This window comes from Copidosoma floridanum, unplaced genomic scaffold, assembly GCF_036245765.1.
Source record: "Copidosoma floridanum isolate Cflo_tuat_1 unplaced genomic scaffold, Cflo_Japanese_pri ptg000013l, whole genome shotgun sequence".
Classification (NCBI taxonomy): Eukaryota; Metazoa; Arthropoda; class Insecta; order Hymenoptera; family Encyrtidae; genus Copidosoma; species Copidosoma floridanum.
Window position 1 is genome coordinate 4,887,689 of NW_028321890.1, and position 10,746 is coordinate 4,898,434.

Consider the following 10,746-nt stretch of genomic DNA (forward strand, 5'->3'; position numbering starts at 1 on the left):
CTCGCGCGCACAGGGTGCATGCAGTAAAAGTGGTGCTTCACGTGTCTGGGGCAAAACTACGATTCACGAGATGTCGCGGACAAATTCACATTGATGCTGCAAATTGTATTTATTTAATCATATTTAAACGTTTTTCTTTAAACACTCACTCACGCAAAACACGCTAAAAAGAAAGGAATTAATACGGGGGGAGGGGACCGTCATTTTAATCGGAACGGACAATTTGCTTTTTGTAACAAACAGCAAGCCCCGAGTATCAATTAAACAATAATAGTACTTACGTAACGCCTTTATAAGTGTCCTTTACGTGAAACACGTATCCTTCAATTACCAAAGGTATTTTGGTACTCATCTTATCATATCACGCATGTCACAAAAAAAAAGAAACAAACAAGAATTCGCATTTACAAAGTTTCAAAATAATGCATTAGGAATTTACAAAAACACTGGTTAGCCGAAGTAATGAATGTATTGGAACACATGAAAAGAATAAAAACTGACGATACTATGCAATAGCCGGTAAACACGCGTGTGCAAAACAAAAACAATAGACAAGTGTCACGCGTGTTGCGGCATGCGTGCGGTGCAGGTGGCGGCGGCGGCTATCGGGCCTTAGCACAGCCGCGAGATGATGTGTCGCCTAATTAAACAGAAGTGTGCAGAATGCAAAACTATCGTATGCAACTCGTTCAGAAAAAGAATCTCCATGTGGTAAATGTAAACACACTTCCCAACGTCGTCACTAAAAATTTACTGTGCTAAAATTACTTACTTGTATCAGAAGTTAGAAACTAATAGCGGCCAGGTCTCTGGGTTGATCTTCCAATTAAATTACTATTATATAAAGAAATATCACTCATGTAAGGTAAATAAGCGCACCGCACGAGAACCTCAACTCACACATTATTGATTTGAAGACAAAGAGTCAACTAACTATCGACTTGATAAGAAGTGTAAAAAAACACTTACTATGCCCTACAGAGCGAAATATATTTAGTATATTTTTCACTCTTTATTTAAAACGTTTTTAAACGGAAGAACCATAAAAACTTAGAGTTCAAGCTGTGGATCAATTATATTCTGTCAATGGATCAATAAATTATAGCTCTTTTCAAGAAATAAAGTCTTTTAAATAAAAAAAATCAATAAAGTTACATTAACATATAGTACACAGTCGTAATAAAGTATTTTTTTGTCACCGTAAAAATGTCAAAAAAGCTCGTTTTAAAAATTGACAGTCTTATGATATCGAAACATTATTAGTAAGGTAAAGAAAGCTCAAAATTAATTTTTTTTATACATTAGACAAATAACTATTCGATTTCCTGTCATAATTATTTCATGCACGAGCTGAATATAATTTTTTTTTGTTGTTGAAAAATTGTACTTACCTAATTAAGATGTTAAATACGTAAGTTAAGTGTAATTACAAAAACGCCACTGAAAAAAAAGGAAAAAAAAAAATTATCGCTCAGGCGTGGGATTCGAACTCTCGTTCTTATGTTAAAAAAAACATAAGTATCAATGAGCCAACTGCGCTACGAGTACATATGACCGGGAACGGTTTAAACTTGTACATGTTCATGATAGAGAGCCATAGTTTGTATTAAATATTTAAGCTTACGGTATTATGTGGTGCATGACGATAATATCATGCACAATCTACTTTTTGTATTATTCTAGTACAAACAGTAAAAAACAGCAGCATTAACGTGGGAAGAAAAAAGTACAATTCAAAATTCGAAGGAGCATGAGTATACGTATTTACTCCACCCTTGCCTACATAGCCGTATACGTATACATATGTCGCTTCGTGAAATGTATGCGTATTGAATTTATCAAAATTTCATCATTCGTTCAATAATTCATTCATCTATTTATCTTTTATAATTATTATTCGATTCCTGATATTAATTACCTGTCCCCCGGGTTATCTGGTTACGGTCTGTTGGGATTTATGTTTTTGCTGGATATTTGTAACTGGCTTTCTACTATTTTTCAATGAATAATTATTTATTTCAATGAATAACTTGCAATTTATAATCTATAAGTCCCCTGGGTTATTTGGTTAAAGTTGTTGGGTTTTTGTAGATTTGGGCGTATAGCGCACTTTGGGATTTTTGAACTGCCCGCCGAGGACTGCGCATGCTCGGGTCCCAGATGCGTACTGCGCAGTCTCGGGTCACTTGACGCTTTGGGGTCGGTTGACACTATCCCCTAAAGTCAACGACAGGAATCTGGAAAAATTTAAAAAGGTTAAAAAGTTAAACACATTTACATATATATATATATATATGCACTTATTATATTCCATACGGTATTTTTGTGCTGCTTTGTGGTCTTAGCAACACCTACTGGTGTCTTGTTTATTGCACTCGCTTATAAGTATATTGAAGTGGAATAGCATGGTACAACCTTTTTACAACTTGGAATTTTTTCTGACCACGCTGTTGCTGCAGATATTTCTAGAGAAGTCTTGGTATTTTGTATCCTGAGAGAAATTATTCGAAGCATAATACCTACATAGGCAAGAGAAAATTAAGTATCTATGTTGTATTAGAAACAGTAGTTTATTTAGTACTTTTGTGTTTCACAACTAAGATATTTCTAGATTTATCATGAATTGTAATGCTCTCATAGTTTGGTATACGTTAATAAGTGAAATAATTCAATAACTACAAATAACTGTATACAACTGATAAAACAATTTTAATCATATGATTTATTATATTACAACATTTTTTGAAGTGGTAATTAAGTAAAATAATATAATCTCTAAGAGTTTGCTAAGCTAGTTGTCCAGCAATAAATTCACTAAAAGAATTACAGTAAGTGTGATGAAAACTCTTATATTTTTTAGGTAATATTTCACTGTCCTTGATCCTGACAAATTTATTTGTGATTTTTCTGGGCTTTTTAATGCAAGCTTTTCATGATAATTGAGCTCAAACATGCATGACTGATCAGCTGACCCCTGATTTAAATTGATATCCTCGCCTAACTTTATAATACAGTGTAGCTCTGTAGTTCTATTTAGAATAATATATTACTACGATTTATTTTTTGGCATGGGAGTGAGCTGTTCTAGCGTTTTTAACTTGTTATTTTGTAAAATAGTATATTTAATTATATCAAATTAGTTTTGAATATTATAAAATCTGGTATTTATTTAACTTACTTTCTTGTGCCTACGCATCGTTTTTGAACCACTATACAGCTATTAATAGGTAGTATATAAAACTAAAATAACAGTTGTAGCAGTACTTAAATACCTACTTCAATCTTATTCTACTACAACAAGTGATTCTTTCTAGGTAATGAGTAACAACAGCTAGAAATATAGAGTCCATTTCATGTAAAGTCAAGTCTGCATAATCTTTGGGTCATCATAAAGCGTCATACGGCTTTTCTTTATCATGAGACACTTAAACAATAGAAAATAACATAGACAGAATTGTCATTAGATATTACATTAACTTATGCCATGGAAGTCAAAAGCTTCAAACTTTTTTGAGAATGTTGTTTAACAATAGATGTATAAAAGAAACAGACTTCTGATTCAAATGTACTCCATCAAAGCTTAGGTAGAAAGAGACACAGCATTGAAGGTGTATCTATTTCTCTTGCACAGTACAGCTGATGGGGGGGGGGGAGCAGGGTATAGCAGACTAAGTCGGTTAAGGTATGTTCTATTTAGTAAATATTGAAATAAGGGGAGTTCTGGGGAGCTTTTGTTCAGTTAAATCAAGAATTGAAGGAAAAAATAAGAATTTTTAAAGTTAAAATTTAATATGTAAAAAATCATTCTTTATTCTCAAATTTCGTTATACATTCGATGTTATAAGGTTAGAGTTTTATTATTTGTACGTGCAAAAATCTAAAGAAATTAAAATCATCATTTTTAGATTATAATACACGTCAAATAAAAAAAAAAATTATAACATCATACGATGGAAAAGTTGGTCGTGGCACTGCGTTCGTGCTGAATTAAAAATCAAAGAGGTTGTTCTACATACCATGAACCACGTGATAAAGCTTTTTATTCTATAAGTGATAGGTGTACAATGACCACGTGGTTGTTCAAATGGGAATATTTAAATAATAAATTAAAAAAAAAAAAAACGTTTTAGCTAGATTTCACAAACAAAGACTAAAATTAAACATTTTACATTTAACTTTGGTTTAAAACAGAAATTTACACTCAAGAGCACGCGTGGCGCGCTTAGTACATTGTAGTAAGTTAAAAAAAACACTGTGTCTATCATTTCAGTTTTGAGATATAGTTTCAGCTAGACTTGAGAATTCTCTAGGACTAAACCTCTCTGACGTGGGAAATCACTAGATCTGAAAAAAATAGTACCGAACGTAAAGCGAAAAATTAAAATAAGGTCAAATAACACAAGTGCCTATCACCTGGTGACCTGGAGCGCTTACTGGCCACACTATTAAATAATAAAATATATAATAATAACAAAAGCACCTATCACCTGATGAACAGGGCGATTACTGGTTGCTTTATTTAATAATAAAATGTTAAATTATAACGCAAGCGCCAATCACCTGATAACCCAGGTAACTAATTGGGCTTAATTACTATTTTATTATTTATTAGAGAGGCCAGTAAGCACCCCAGGTCATCGAGTGATATGTGCTTGTATTATTATTGAGCAATTTATTATTTTATGGTGAGGCCAGCAAGCTCCCCAGGTCATTAGGTGATAGGCGCTTGCGTTATCATTCAACATTATATTATTTTATAGAGTGGCCACCCTGGGACATTAGGTGATAGTCGTTTGAGTTATTATTTAACATTTTATTATTTAATAGAGCGGCCTGTAAGCTCCCAGCTCATTGAGTGATAGGTGCTTGTATTATTGTTTATTATTTTATTATTTAGTAGAGTAGCCAGTGATCGCATTGGTCATTGGGTGAGAGGTGCTTGTGTTATTATTAAATAATTTATTATTTAATAGTGTGGCCAGTGAGTACCCAAGGTTATCGGGTCGAAGGCACTTGTATAGTTGGACCTTATTGGAACTTTGCGCTTTACATTCAGTACTATTTTTTTTTGATCTAGTAATTTCCAACGTCAGAGACGTTGGGTCCTAGAGAATTCCCAAGTTTGGCCGGAACTATATCCCAACGCTGGTCTATTTGCATCGACGTATTTGCTATGCTCCAGTCATTTGTGCACTACTTGTCACTCTAACACATTCTTATGGGAATATGAAGAACTTTTGTCAATGGCGGCGGTTTCAACTAGTTTGCTCTGTAAGATTTAACATAAGAAATTAATGACAATAACGGCCGCACCGTAGATGCGCATAGTGAATACACATGCGCCTCGCTCGCTTCGTTTCCTCAGAAAAGAAAGTAAGCTTTCTATAATAAATGTAAATAGACCCTATAAGTATCTGGTAGTAGAATCACCCTTCGCGCATGCGTTTCTTCTATACCTACATAATGACGTAGATATGCGGTGGAAATAGACACTACATAAAAAAAAAAAAAATTAAAAAAGAAGAAAAAGAATAACGTGACGTCTCCCACAAATTTTCCGTCAGTCATTTTTGGTTATTTTACACTGTAAGAACTAGAATGTGACCATCACAATTTTGGCACTGCATCACTAAGCAGACCGTAGATGTCTATAGTCTCCTATATCTTGCTCTGTTTACCTGGGGTGTTATCGTGCACTCCGATATACGTGACTAAGTTCAAGCTTAACCGTCGAATTAAAGTTATACTGTTTTGTCCATATTTTCGCTTGAAAACGAAATAAAGCTGCCAAGCCTCATCGCTGGGCCCAATACAGGCAGCCAATATTATGCCAAGCTTAGCAGTAAAATGGCGTGCTGGTCAGGGTGCAACTTGGCTTGACTGCTTTCAAGCGATTGGCAATTTTCGTCGTCAGACCAATATTGGAGACTTGGCAGCCAAGCTTAGGCTTGACCACTTCCTGATTTCAGTTTTCAATCAGGTTGATCATTATCGAGTCGGTACAATAGCACATAGTAAAGACGCATTACCATGACGGTTAACCTCGAACTCGATCGTGTACATTGGAGTGCTCCATCAGACCCCACCCGTAGATTTACCCCCTTGATGCTGTGGCTCTTTGTATATAAGCTTAATTAAAGTACATTGGAATGAGCTGTCTGTTTTATTCATATATCTTTAGTTCAATAAAACTGTGAGCTACCATTAACCCCCAAATAAAAGTTGAATTCTGTCCATAGAGAAAATATAATAGAAGCAGCAAACTGTTCATTCCTATGTAAGTGGTAGCGTACGGCTAGTAGACAAAGAAAGAAGACTGATTTAGTCTTCAATCTCTCTTTGCTCTCTGCACTGATTGGCTGTTGCTTAACCATATGTATAGTATAATAATTTGTATAGGCAGAAAGGATTCAAAGTAGCCAATCTGTGACCAGAGCGGAGAGAGAGATGCAAGAACAAAACAATATTTTTCCTCTTTCTACCAACCGTATGCGATAGTACCTTGTTCGCTCCCTCTATTAAATTATCTCGATGATTCTGGCACACAGGTCCCCTATAGGCACCAGGTTTACCCGTACGGGTCTAGTACAGGACTGGTTCAGCTGCCTGTGTATGCAACGGTTTTTCCGGCTGTAAGGTTATTTTTAACTAATATATTTATAAATTTTTCTTATAGAAATTTGAGAATTCTTATATCTCCATGATTTTTTTTTCCATTCCACAATGTTGATCGTTCAGATTCGAACAAATTTTGACCAAATCAGATCTATTGTCACTTTTATTTTCATATTCGTATTGCATGTTCTTCTTATTACTGTACGCATCAAATATTTTATTTTTATTTTTGCGTTCATTCCTTTGAGTTAATTTAGCATACGCACAATGTTCAAAAGTTCTTAAATCAGTTTTATATTACAATTATTTTATTTAGAGTGACTCTTTTATAATAATTACTTTTTTTAATATTGGAGAATGTATTTTATCTGTAATTTATACTAATGTATACACTGCAATAGTAGATGAAGTATATGCTCACACACACTCATGCACAATTATTTATTTGACTATTTGACTAATTTGCTAGAAGCCTATAGGCTATATATTATAATTACATCAGTATCTACAGAGACAATGGGGTGAAGTGCTGGCGCACATACGAGTAATTAATAATAATAACCTTATTAAATGAAAACGCAAAGAATAATTAAAATAAATTAAATTTTATTACAAGTCTAAGTGAAATTAATGGTGAGGCACTGTGAATTCATGGTTAAATTCCAAGCTGTCTTCTACAGGGCAAATACTCTTAAGATCAGCGTGATGCATAGTTTGGACGTTAATTAGTGTCAATCTTTACTCGTAAGTTTCATTCAAACAGATTGATACTGTTGGATTCTAGTAGATGCTCACTATTAAGTTGGCCAGTATTTTTAACAGTGGTATTAAAGCTTATAATAAATAGTTATTTGTGTGGGGTTACTCGGTTGTAGTTTTTTAATTTTTTAAGTTATGTTGTAGAAGTCTTGGTTTAAGAAGCCTTGTCAAGATTGGGCATTTGACAAGATTATATGTAATTTTGTATAAAAAGAGACAGTCCCAGTACTTATGGGGTATCTCGGTAGGTTACAACGAGAATTTAGTTAAGAGTGCAAATTAATCGTCGTCTGTATATGGCATTGAGCTGGCAGTATTTGAGGCTGTTTGAATGACACGTTGTAGAACACTGTTCAGTTGAGATATACTGTTTTGTGTTAATGGACTCCACGGCACTTATGCGCATGTGAGAATAGATAAAACTAGGATACAACTATTGTATAAGTGGATAATTGAGTCTGGTTTCTTGAAATTCTAGGTTGAACGTTGGATAAGTCCTAAAAAATTGAAGGACTTCAAGACCGTTATGTTGATTTGTCTCTTAAAAATCAATCTGGACTCCAATATTACTCCCAGGTACGATATAAATACCTTACTCCCTTGACTAAGTTACCTCCTATATTGTAAAAGAATTGAGACAGCTTCCTAAGCCAGTGAATTAAGAGGACTTGACATTTTTTTCTGGTGAATCGTGAATCCGCTTCCGATGCTCTATGTTACTGAACAATCCAGGTGTGATTGTAGTTCTTGGGCGTTGTCTACTGTGTCAACTTTGGAGTAGATTCTTACGTCATCTGCATAGATTAAAAATGTCGAGAAGAGCAATGAAGTGGGGAAACTATTAATTACGAGAGAGAACAGCAGAGGTCCAATGTGTGAGCCCTGAGATACTCCATTCAAGGCACGGAATGCATCTAAAGTAGCTTCATATAGTCCTGTATGATTTCATGAAGAATACTATCAAACGCTTTTGCCATATCAAGAAATATAACATTAACTTGGAAACCAGGTTCCAAGGCCAATGACATAATTATGTCGTTTGTTGAACATGTCGTTTTGCTCTCACTTGTTTCCATGGTGACTTGAAGGTCAGTGCCTAAGCACACGATCAGTAAGAGCTAATTTTGGGAGTCCAAAATGAAAACTCCAAGAAATCAGGTCTTAGTTTGAGCAACGTTCGTTGGTCTTAACGCCAACCTCATCAGGCTCACTTTATTAATAAAAGAAACAAACACAAAAAAACACAACAATTTTTGTAAATTACGTTGTAGAGCCACTGTTTATGAATATTAATAATAGATACTCATGTCTATATCGTTAAGACGACCGTTACAGACTGTTGGTCACCTTAAACGAATAACGTAAGTGTCGAACATGTACGTAATTCTATACATACATATGAACAATAAATGTACGTTTCTTGCAAATTTAGATAACGTGCGTACGTATTTAAAAGATATTACTAATAAAAACTTTATATATGTTATTGAGAAATATGGTATCCTCTTTTTTATTTATTGTTTGTTTAGTCGAGTGTACGTATAACATTTCTAATATTAATCTTTTTTGTCTATTTCGTTCATGATCTGTGTTTTGGTTTAAGAAAAATTAAATTAATGGTTGAATTATTCTATGTGTGGAGCGACAAGTTCATCTTTCCTCAAACTTTTGTGTTCGTTTAGCTATTTTTTCAATGCTCTCTTTGTCTCACCTACGTATGATGCAGAGCAAGAATCGCAAGAGAAATGATACACGACATTGGTTTGATCGAGCTTATCAATTTCATCATTTCCAAGAATGATAACACTGTCGAATTTGTTTTGAATAGTAGGGTAAAATTGTATACTTGATTTTTTCAAAGCTTTTGAACAAAATTTGAAAATTAACAGGTTGTAAGGAATAAAAAATTTTCATGTTTGCACTTAGATTGTCATTTAGTAAAAAGTTATTATCATAATTAGTATTTTTTATTTGATAAAGTCTTTTCTTGATGTGTTTTTGTATTAAAAGTTCAGTAACGTCAGTATCGCGTAAAATTCTCTGAGCCATGAGAATATTCTTTCTGTGAAAGGATTTATCAGATAAAAGGATGGCTCGATCAACCAAACCGTATTCAGCATTGACTTTTAACGATCGGGGACGGTTGGAATTAAAATTATTTATTCTGTTAGATAAAATTGGCTTCACGTACCAATTAGTAGTTATTTTCAAGTTTTTATGTATAGCTGTAACGTCTAAGAAATTTATAGAATTATTTTTCTCTTCTTCATAAGTTAATTTCAACTCGTAATTGTCTTGTTCATTAAAAATCTGTAAAAATAGTTCTGCCTGATTTTTGTGTACACATATAAGAGTGTCATCGACGTATTTTTTATTATGAAAGGAACGCAATTATGATTTTCTTCTAACAAGCGCAGGGCTTCCATCTCAAGATCTTCTAAAACTACATCGATTACGTAATCTAACAGATCCTCATGTAGTGGAAAATGTTAAAAATTGCGTAGCTTTAGGACCAAAATTTGCGTTAGAAACACAAACATTATCGAAAAATGTAATTTTTCAAACAATGAAGAGTGTAGCATATAGTTAGCAAAAAATTAACGATCCTAATAGTGAAATAAAAAATAAAATAAGAACAGGAATCACGCAAGAGAATGTTGCTTATACATATGTATATTTATAAAAAATTGTTTAAAGATGTTACGTAAACGATGAAGAGCGTTAAATATCGCTGTCATATAAAATTATATATCTGCAATAAAAAAAAGAATCTAAAACAGATTCGTATATAATCATTTACAAAATTAGTTATATCAAAAACAAGAGAAAACTAGAACATACGATGACCACTCAATATTTTAATAAAATACTTTTGAAAAAACAGTGATGGCAGTAGTTAATATGTTTCAAGAAATACGAAAAATAAATAAACAATTAAATTTTCTGGGAACCTGTGATAGTACTTACTCACAATTTTGCACATTGAGAAAAAAAATTCCTGTTACTTTTTTTTCTTTATAGTAAGTCTTTATTAATTTGTTTAAAAAAAAGAAAACAAAAAAAGTAAATCGCCAAAAATTGAATGTAAATTGATAAAGATAAAAGTTTTTTTTTTAATTTTCAATCTTTAAAAAATTTGAAAAAAAATTTAATCCAAATACCGCATAATTTTCAGTAGAAGCTGTGTAACTGACATTGTAAGGACACTCGTCAGAGCATTATAAAAACATTTGTTGTTAAATATTTAAGGCGTGTGCTGTATAGTGGTGATAAGACCCCTTAAATATTACATGGGAGTCTTAAACACACTCTAAAACCAAAAAACTAGAAATTTTAAATAACTCCAAAGAGTAATAACCTTCCAAAAATGTA